The sequence below is a fragment of the Triticum urartu genome, chromosome 1, assembly GCF_003073215.2.
Source record: "Triticum urartu cultivar G1812 chromosome 1, Tu2.1, whole genome shotgun sequence".
In the NCBI taxonomy this organism is placed as follows: Eukaryota; Viridiplantae; Streptophyta; class Magnoliopsida; order Poales; family Poaceae; genus Triticum; species Triticum urartu.
Window position 1 is genome coordinate 330,420,598 of NC_053022.1, and position 10,462 is coordinate 330,431,059.

Genomic DNA, 10,462 nt, shown 5'->3' on the forward strand with positions numbered 1-10,462 from the left:
TCGAACACTTCATCCACACAAAACTCAACAGAAAGCTCGGTAAGATCCGTTAGTATAATAAAGCAAATCACTACTCTAAGTACTGTTGCAAACCAATTCATATTTTTTTGCATTGTAGCTACTGTAATATAACTTTTCCATGGCTTAATTCACTGATATAAATCGATAGTTTCATCAAAATAAGCAAACTATGCATCAAAACCCGAATCTGTCTAAAAGAGAACAGTCTGTAATAATATGAACATTCACCATACCTCTAGGACTCTAAAAATTCTACCAAAATTAGTAAAAATAAAAAAATTGTATAGAAAGACAGTGCAAAAAGTTTAAGAACCAGTTGACGTTCCAGCAAAAAATGTAAAATCGCGCGCTACAGCCAAAGTTTCTGTCCTGCACCATACAAACCAACAAGCATCTAAAACATCCTAAAGGAAAACCTTGGCACATTATTTTTATAACACAATGGAATTGTATAAAGGGATAATTATTTTTGTTGAAAAGTTTCTGTAATCAAGATTCACAAAGTTTCTGTGAGCATGAACGAAGTTCAAGGAGCTCCCCCACTTCAACCATGCTTGTCTCTCTCACTTTCACTTTCCTTTTTGAAAAAGTTTTCGGTTCCCCTCTTTATTTTTTGTTTTTAAACTTTATAAAAGCACACAAAAGAAATAAACGATTTTCTCTAAAACTTTCGGGTTGTCTCCCTGGCAGCACTTTCTTTAAATCCATTAAGCTAGGCATATAGTGCTCAAGTAATGGATCCACCTGGATCCCAAGGTATATCAAAGCCAATTTTAATTAACAATGATTTGCAATTTAGTAGTGAGCACAAGGTAACATATATCATGTAATGACGAAGTCTAACTCTCTTCCTATGCATCGGCATGTCATAAAAGAACAATTCATGCACACAAAGTAAATTCCAATGCATAGTATAAACAATTTCTTGTAATTTTTTCGTGTTGGAAACATAAAGAGGCGGAGATGTAGTTCCTCTCTCATAATAATTGCATGTAGGAGCAGCAAGCGCATGCATATTATATATATCAAAATCATCATGTGTAATAGTAAAACGCAACCCATCAATATAATCCTTAATAAGGAGCAAACTTCTCACCCCAGGCTTTACACTTTATGCTTCCGGCTCGTATGTTGTGTGGAATTGTGAGCGGATAACAATTTCACACAGGAAACAGCTATGACCATGATTACGCCAAGCTATTTAGGTGAGACTATAGAATACTCAAGCTTGCATGCCTGCAGGTCGACTCTAGAGGATCCCCGGGTACCGAGCTCGAATTCAATGCCGATATTGATGTGTTTATTGAGAAAGTCTCCGCTGTCCAAGAAGAGAATAATATTTTATAGGAATCTATGGAAGAAGAAATTGATGAAACTGTGAGCTCATTGGATAAAAAGATGAGGAGGAGAGAGAAGAACAAAAGGAGGAAGAGCGGATTGATCACCCATGCCCACCTTCTAATGAGAGTAACTCTTCAACTCATACATTGTTTAATTTCCCTTCATGCTTACCGAAGGATGAATGCTATGATAATTGCTATGATCCCATTGATTCTTTTGAAATATCCCTTTTTGATGATGCTTGCTATGCTTGTGGCCAAGATGCCAATATGAATTATTCTTATGGAGATGAACTTGCTATAGTTCCTTATGTTAAACATGAAATTGTTGCTATTGCACCCACACATGATAGTCCTATTATCTTTTTGAATTTTCCAAACTACACTATATCGGAGAAGTTTGTGCTTATTAAGGATTATATTGATGGGTTACCTTTTACTACTACACATGATGATTTTGGTAGATATAATATGCATGTGATTTCTGCTCCTACTTGCAATTATTATGAGAGAGGAACTATGTCTCCACCTCTCTATGTTTCCAATACGATAAGATTGCAAGAAACTGTTTATACTATGCATTGGCCTTTACTATGTGTGCATGAATTGTTTTTTTATGACATGCCGGTGCATAGCAAGAGAGTTAGACTTCGTTATTACATGATATATGTTACTTTGTGCTCACTACTAAATTACAAATCATTATTAATTAAAATTGGCTTTGATATACCTTGGGATCCGGGTGGATTCACTACTTGAGCACTATATGCCTAGCGTAATGGCTTTAAAGAAAGCGCTGCCAGGGAGACAACCCGGAAGTTTTAGAGAGTCATTTATTTCTATTGAGTGCTTTTATATAGTTTAAAAACTAACAAAAAATAAATAGGGGAACCCGAAATTTTTTAAAAAGAAAAGCGAAAGTGAGAAAGACAAGCATTGTTGAAGTGGGAGCTAGCCTTGAACTTTGTTCATGCTCACTGAAACTTTGTGAATCTTGATTACAGAAACATTTCAACAAAAATAATTATCCCCTTGTACAATTCCATTGTATTATAAAAATAATGTGCCAAGGTTTGCCTTTAGGATGTTTACAATGCTTGTTGGTTTGTACGGTGCAGGACAGAAACTTTGGCTGTAGTGCGCGATTTTACATTTTTTACTGGAATGTCAAATGGTTCTGATTCTTTTTGCACTGTCTTTATGTACGAATTTTTTATTTTTACTAATTTTGGTAGAATTTTCAAGTATCAGGAGTACGGTTAATGTTCAGATTATTACAGACTGTTCTGTTTTAGACAGATTCTGTTTTTGATGCATAGTTTGCTTGTTCTGATGAAACTATCGATTTATATCAGTGGATTAAGCCATGAAAAAGTTATATTATAGTAGAAACAATGCAAAAACAAAATATTAATTGGTTTTCAATAGTACTTAGAGTAGTGATTTGCTTTATTATACTAACGGATCTTACCGAGTTTTCTGTTGAAGTTTTGTGTGGATGAAGTGTTCGATGATCGAGAAGGTCTCGATGTGAGAAGAAGGAAGAGAGGCAAGAGCTAAAGCTTGGGGATGCCCGAGGCACCCCAAGTAAAAATTTAAGGAGACTCAAGCGTCTAAGCTTGGGGATGCCCCGGAAGGCATCCTCTCTTTCTTCAACAAGTATCGGTATGATTTCGGATTCGTTTCGTTCATGCGATATGTGCAAATCTTGGAGCGTCTTTTGCATTTAGTTTTCACTTTTCTTTTATGCGCCATGCTGGTATGAGGTAGTCCTTGGTTGATTTATATAATTCTCATTGCACTTCACTTATATTCTTTGAGTATGGCTTTATAGAATGCTTCATGTGCTTCACTTATATCATTTGAAATTTGAATTGCATGTTTCTCTTTACATAGAAAACCGCCATTTGTAGAATGCTCTTTTGCTTCACTTATATTTGTTAGAGCACGGGCATATCTTTTGTAGAAAGAATTAAACTCTCTTGCTTCACTTATATCTATTTAGAGAGATGACAGGAATTGGTCATTCACATGGTTAGTCATAAAATCCTACATAAAACTTGTAGATCACTGAATATGATATGTTTCATTCCTTGCAATAGTTTTGCGATATAAAGGTGGTGATATTAGAGTCATGCTAGTGGGTAGTTGTGGATTATTAGAAATACTTGTGTTGAGGTTTTTGATTCCCGTAGCATGCACGTATAGTGAACCGTTATGTAACGAAGTCGGAGCATGAAGTATTTATCGATTGTCTTTCTTATGAATGGCGGTCGGGGATGAGCGATGGTCTTTTCCTACCAATCTATCCCCCTAGGGGCATGCGTAGTAGTACTTTGCTTCGAGGGATAATAAACTTTTTCAATAAGTATATGAGTTCTTTATGACTAATGTGAGTCCATGGATTATACGCATTCTCACCCTTCCATCATTGCTAGCCCCTTCAGTACCGTGCATTACCCTTTCTCACCTCCAGAGTTGGTGAAAACTTCGCCGGTGCATCCAAACCCCGTGATACGATAAGCTCTATCACACATAAGCCTCATTATATCTTCCTCAAAACAGCCACCATACCTACCTATCATGGCATTTCCACAGCCATTCCGAGATATATTGTCATGCAACTTCCAGCATCATCATATACATGACTTGAGCATTCATTGTCATATTGCTTTGCATGATCATAAGATAGCTAGCATGATGTTTTCATGGCTTGTCCGTTTTTGATGTCATTGCTACGCTAGATCATTGCACATCCCGGTACATCGCCGGAGGCATTCATATAGAGTCATATCTTTGTTCTAGTATCGAGTTGTAATATTGAGTTGTGATGATCATCATTATTAGAGCATTGCCCGCAAAAAAAGAGGGGCCAAAGAAGCCTAAATAAAAAAAGGGGGCCAAACAAGCCCGCAAAAAAGAGAAGGGGGCAATGTTACTATCCTTTTACCACACTTGTGCTTCAAAGTAGCACCATGTTCTTCATATAGAGAGTCTCTTGAGTTATCACTTTCATATACTAGTGGGAATTTTCATTATAGAACTAGGCTTGTATATTCCGATTATGGGCTTCCTCAAATGCTCGAGGTCTTCATGAGCAAGCAAGTTGGATGCACACCCACTTAGTTTCAGTTTGAGCTTTCATATACTTATAGCACTAGTGCATCCATTGCATGGCAATCCCTACTCCTCACATTGCCATCAATTGATGGGCATCTCCATAGCCCGTTGATTAGCCGCGTCGATGTGAGACTTTCTCCCTTTTTGTCTTCTCCACACAACCTCCACCATCATATTCTATTCCACCAATAGTGCTATGTCCATGGCTCACGCTCATGTATTGCGTGAGGGTTGAAAAAGCTGAAGCGCGTCAAAAGTACGAACCAATTGCTTGGCTTGTCATCGGGGTTGTGCATGATGTGAATATTTTGTGTGGTGAAGATGGAGCATAGCCAGACTATATGATTTTGCAGGGATAACTTTCTTTGGCCATGTTATTTTGAAAAGACATGATTGCTTTATTAGTAGGCTTGAAGTATTATTGTTTTATGTCAAATGATAGACTATTGCTTTGAATCACTCGTATCTTAATATTCATGCCATGATTAGATATGTGATCAAGATTATGCTAGGTAGCATTCCACATCAAAAATTACCTTTTTTATCATTTACCTACTCGAGGACGAGCATGAATTAAGCTTGGGGATGCTGATACGTCTCCGTCGTATCTATAATTTTTGATTGCTCCATGCCAATATTCTACGACTTTTATATACTTTTGGGAACTTTTTATATTATTTTTGGGACTAACATATTGATCCAGTGCCCAGTGCCAGTTCCTGTTAGTTGCATGTTTTTTGTTTCGCAGAGTATCCATATCAAACGGAGTCGACACGGGATAAAACTGACGGAGATTTTTTTGGAATATATATGATTTTTGGGAAGAAAAATCCACGCGAGACGATGCCCGAGGGGTCCACGAGGCAGGGGGCGCGCCCTGGGCCCTCGTGGCCACCCCGTAAGGCGGTTGATGCCCTTCTTTCGCCGCAAGAAAGCTAATATCCGGATAGAGATCGTGTTAAAATTTCAGCCCAATCGGAGTTACGTATCTCCGGGAATATAAGAAACGATGAAAGGGCAGAATCTGAGAATGCAGAAACAGAGAGAGATAGAGAGACAAATCCAATGTTGGAGGGGCTCTCGCCCCTCCCACACCATGGAGACCAAGGACCAGAGGGGAAACCCTTCTCCCATCTAGGGAGGAGGTCAATGAAGAAGAATAAGGAGGGGTGCTCTCTCCCCCTCACTTCCGGTGGTGCCGGAGTGCCACCAGGGGCCATCATCATCACCGCAATCTTCACCAACAACTTCACCGCCATCATCACCAACTCTTCCCCCCTCTATGCAGCAGTGTAACCCCTCTTTTACCTGCTGTAATCTCTACTTAAACATGGTGCTCAACGCTATATATTATTTCCCAATGATGTATGGCTATCCTATGATGTTTGAGTAGATCTGTTTTGTCCTATGGGTTATTTGATGATCGTGATTGGTTTGAGTTGCATGTTTTATTATTGATGCTGTCCTATGGTGCTCTTCGTGTCGCGCAAGCGTGAGGGATCCCGCTGCAGGGTTTGCAATATGTTCATGATTTGCTTATGGTGGGTGGCGTGAGTGACAGAAGCACAGACCCGAGTAAGTAGGTTGTTTGCGTATGGGATAAAGAGGACTTGATACTTTAATGCTATGGTTGGGTTTTACCTTAATGATCTTTAGTAGTTGCGGATGCTTGCTAGAGTTCCAATCATAAGTTCATATGATCCAAGTAGAGAAAGTATGTTAGCTTATGCCTCTCCCACAAATAAAATTGCAATAATGAGTACCAGTCTAGTTATCGATTGCCTAGGGACAAATAACTTTTCTCGTAACAAAAAGCTCTTTACTAAAACTAACTTAGTTGTGTCTTTATCTAAATAGCCCCTACTTTTTATTTACACACTCTTTATTATCTTGCAAACCTATCCAAAAACACCTACAAAGTACTTCTAGTTTCATACTTGTTGTAGGTAAAGCGAACGTCAAGCGTGCGTAGAGTTGTATTGGTGGTCGATAGAACTTGAGGGAATATTTGTTCTACCTTTAGCTCCTTGTTGGGTTCAACACTCTTACTTATCGAAAGAGGCTACAATTGATCCCCTATACTTGTGGGTTATCACTAGTGTATATATAGTGGTTTTCTTTTTCTCTCCATATCAACCATTTTATATTGCGTACGTGTCATTGAAGCGTGAAATGATGGTTGCTTCTTCTAACTAATTTACTATGTGATTTGACTGCTCCTTTAGTGGCCCCTACACGTACTCCCCCTACGTGTATGCAACAGTCACACGTACACGTGGACGCAAAAATGTGTGCGAAGCCCTAATGCATGCATGTTTGAGCACACGACAGAACACACACGGTCACGCTCAAGTGCTCAACCTACATGTGCATGAACACACATACTCAGCCAGGATGAGCTAGTGACCGTATTAACACCGGAAAATGTATATATTGAGCGCAATGAGCGTATTATGAAGTCCAATGACCATATTTTTACAAATATACAGTGACAGACAATGTATTTATCTCGTTTGAAATTAAGCCATATTAACCGGGGAGGAGGCAGTATGGACTAGCATTATTTTGATGTGTCCCGTCAACTTGCCGAACAAGGAGAAGCTTGCAGGACGGGAGAAGCTTGTGCGCGGTGGCTCGCAGGACAAGGAGAAACTTTTGACTAATGCAAGCTCTCCCTCACTCAGGCGGTGGTTGTGCAACAGTTAATTCGGTGTCAGATTGCCAGAAGCACACAATATACTAGTACTATTATTGTTCGACTTCCCGAAGAGGCGAACAACCAAGCGCAAACTTTACTAGTACTAGTACTACTACTATAGTCTATAGAGGTATGTACTATACTAGTACTAGGAACCGGGTGGAGGAGCGTCTGCACTCTTATTATATTTTTAAAATGAGATAAAGCAATCTTCAACACATTTGGTTCTCTTCGAGGGTTCTCGCATGTGTTAATGGAAGTTGATTACATGGAACACTCGCCACAATTCTCACTTAATTCTGGCTCATATCATGTTACAAATAGGAGCGCTCGGTAATATTTCCTCTTTTTTGTTATTCAGCATGTAAACAGGTCAACAAAACTTGTGGCACATCTTTGTGCGAACCGTGCTTGCTGCACTTTGAATGTGGCCGAGAGCTGGCTTGATGAAACACCTCGCTTCCTACTTCTTTTTTGCGGGGTACCTCGCTTCCTAGTGACCAGTGTCTTGGCTGATCGTCCTAAGAATGCTTATATATGAATAAAGCTCTCTCATTTACCCGCAAAAAATATTAAGCCATATTAACCGGAAAGGAGGGAGTATGGACTAGCACTACTTTTTGATGTGTCCCGTCAACTCACAGAACGAGGAGAAGCTTGCAGGACAAGGTGAAGCTCGCTTACGCCTTTTGACTAATGCAACCTACCCTCGCCCAGGCGGTGGACATGCATCAGTTCATTCGGTGTCAGATTGCCAGAGGCATACATTGTAGTACCGAACATGCGAAGTACCATCATTGTTCGACTTCACGAAGAGGCGAAGAGCCAAGCGCAAGGTTTAGTAGTACGAGTAGTACTGCTACTAGAACCGCATGGTGGAGCGTCTGTACTCTTATTTTTTTAATCTCTGATGAAGTACACATTTATTCCGGAGAAGGGCGGAAAATGGCAGCCCAACATGTAATGATGATATCGATCAACCATGCTCGAATATATCTTGGCCTCCGTGCGAGCCCGTCTGTGTGTTCTCGCTCCTCGTCTCTCTCAAGGAACGGCGGGTTGGCCATTTTGCCGTCAATTGAGATTGGTTTGCTCACACTTTGGTCACACATGTCAGTGATATGCCAAGAGGAGGTGCGTTGACCGACTGGCCATACGTGTACTTGGTTTTGCACCTTCATACTACTCCTCCCCACGTCACAGTTTACAGGGCGCGCTTCGTTATGATGCATTTGTCTCAATGCATTTCCACCACCAGAGAGACTTTAGATGCGTTTGGTTTAATGCTCAATTAATTAGGGCGTGGTAACCGCAATCAAGTCCATAATTTTCTCTCGATGTACTACGGAGTGGAGTAAGTGCATGCATGTGTGTACCCGGGGTGGAAGCATTGCATGCATGTGTGTATGCATTATTTCCTCTAGTAATAGACGTCGTGCTATAACTACCAATGCTATTTTTCAGGCCGATCGCTAGTCGCCTTGGTCCTAGAGATTTTTTCTTTTTCTGAAGCGCACTCTATAAACAGTGACGGATGGAGTAGTATGAGCGGATTCAAAGAAGAGCGTATTGATGGTTGCTTCTTCCGAGCAACTTACAATGGGAAAGGTGGGGATTATGATTTGACTCCTCATTACTCACTATTAATGCGGCGCAACGACCGGGCTGAGTCTCCCATGCGGTTGTGCACTACCCCCTCGGTTCTTAAATATACTCCGGAGTATTTGTCTTTCTAGAGATTTCAACGAGTGACTACTCAAATATTTGTCTTTTTAGAGATTCAAGTGGACTACTACATATGGATCTATATAGACATATTTTAGAGTGTATATTCACTCATTTTGCTCCGTATGTAGTCACTTGCTGAAATCTCTAGAAAGACAAATATTTAGGAACGGAGGGAGTACACATACGAAGCAAAATGAGTGAATCTACACTCTAAAATATGCCCATTTGAAATTTGTAAAAAGACAAATATTTAGGAACGAAGGAGTATAACTTTGTGCATGGCACAAGGACCCGGATGCCGAAGAGGCTTCTGGCAATGCTATCAAGCTTCTAGCATTTGTTTACATAATTGACGTACTATACAAATAATTTTCCAGCGACATGAAATTGTACAATGGTGTGAGCTTTCAGCTTTTGTTTCGTGTGTATTGCCATCGATGCTCTTTCGGAAACAATAAAAAACTAACTTACTTGCTAATGCATCTCAATTATTAGCAGATCAGAGCTAATATTTACATCACAACTGAAGACAAAGTTGTGAGTAGGTGTTCGATTAAAATTGATCCATGCTTTCATTGGCAGCAACGTCCCCCCAGCTGTCTAAATCAACAAGGCGTGTTGGGAAAAGAAGTAGTTGTATGGAGCATGCAACATTCCGATCATTTTGTGCAGTTCCACTAAAATACAGCTGAGTGTCCTTGTTCCAAAGATATTAAGTGTGATTATGATAATAGAGGACTGCTGATGAAACAATAAACACACAAATAGAAGCTGGTCACCTTTGCAGTCTCTCTTAAGACTAACTAGTTGGAGAAGATTAGGCTTGGAGTTGGATGAGGAGGATAGAGAAAAACCAATCTCCCTTTGTGCAGTCGCACTGAAATGTAGAGACGTTGCCCGTGTGACATTTTTAGTACAACTGCACAAAACACTCTTAAGAAAAAAGTGATTTGTGCAGTTCACCAAAAGGTCGCAATAGCAACGAGGTGAAATGGATAGCCCTGTTTGCAAAAAAGAGGTAGAAAGGAAACAATTACTGGCCAATAACAGTTGATGACACATGCGACGACAAAAAATAAGCATATTCCTTGTCCTAAGGGAAGATAACAACATGGTTGTGGTTGTCTAAAATGGTGTGAGGATGAGATTGCAATATGGAAAGTATGCCGGACGAGCTATGTTTTGGTCAAAGAACTATGGAAGATCCACATGCAGCGACATGGGAAGACGGGCAGTGGAGCAAGGCCGGAGGGGATACCTGGAGGTCGTCGGGATGTAACTAGGTGAGCGGCGGCGGGGGAATCTGCCCATACTGCGGCAGCGAGCAGGTGGCGTAGGCCCTACCGCGCTGGAGCTTGGTTAGAGAGAATGGAGTGTACAGCAGATCGGGACATGCTGCCTTGGCGGCGTCGAATGAAGAAACGATGCACGTCCTCCCTTTCCGCTGGCAAACGGGATGCGGCCAAATCAGTGACCAACGGTGAGGGAGAGAGAGAGGCCACCGCAGCCTTGTGTGAGATACTCTGAAGAGAGACAAACCAGGCAGGCAGGCTCC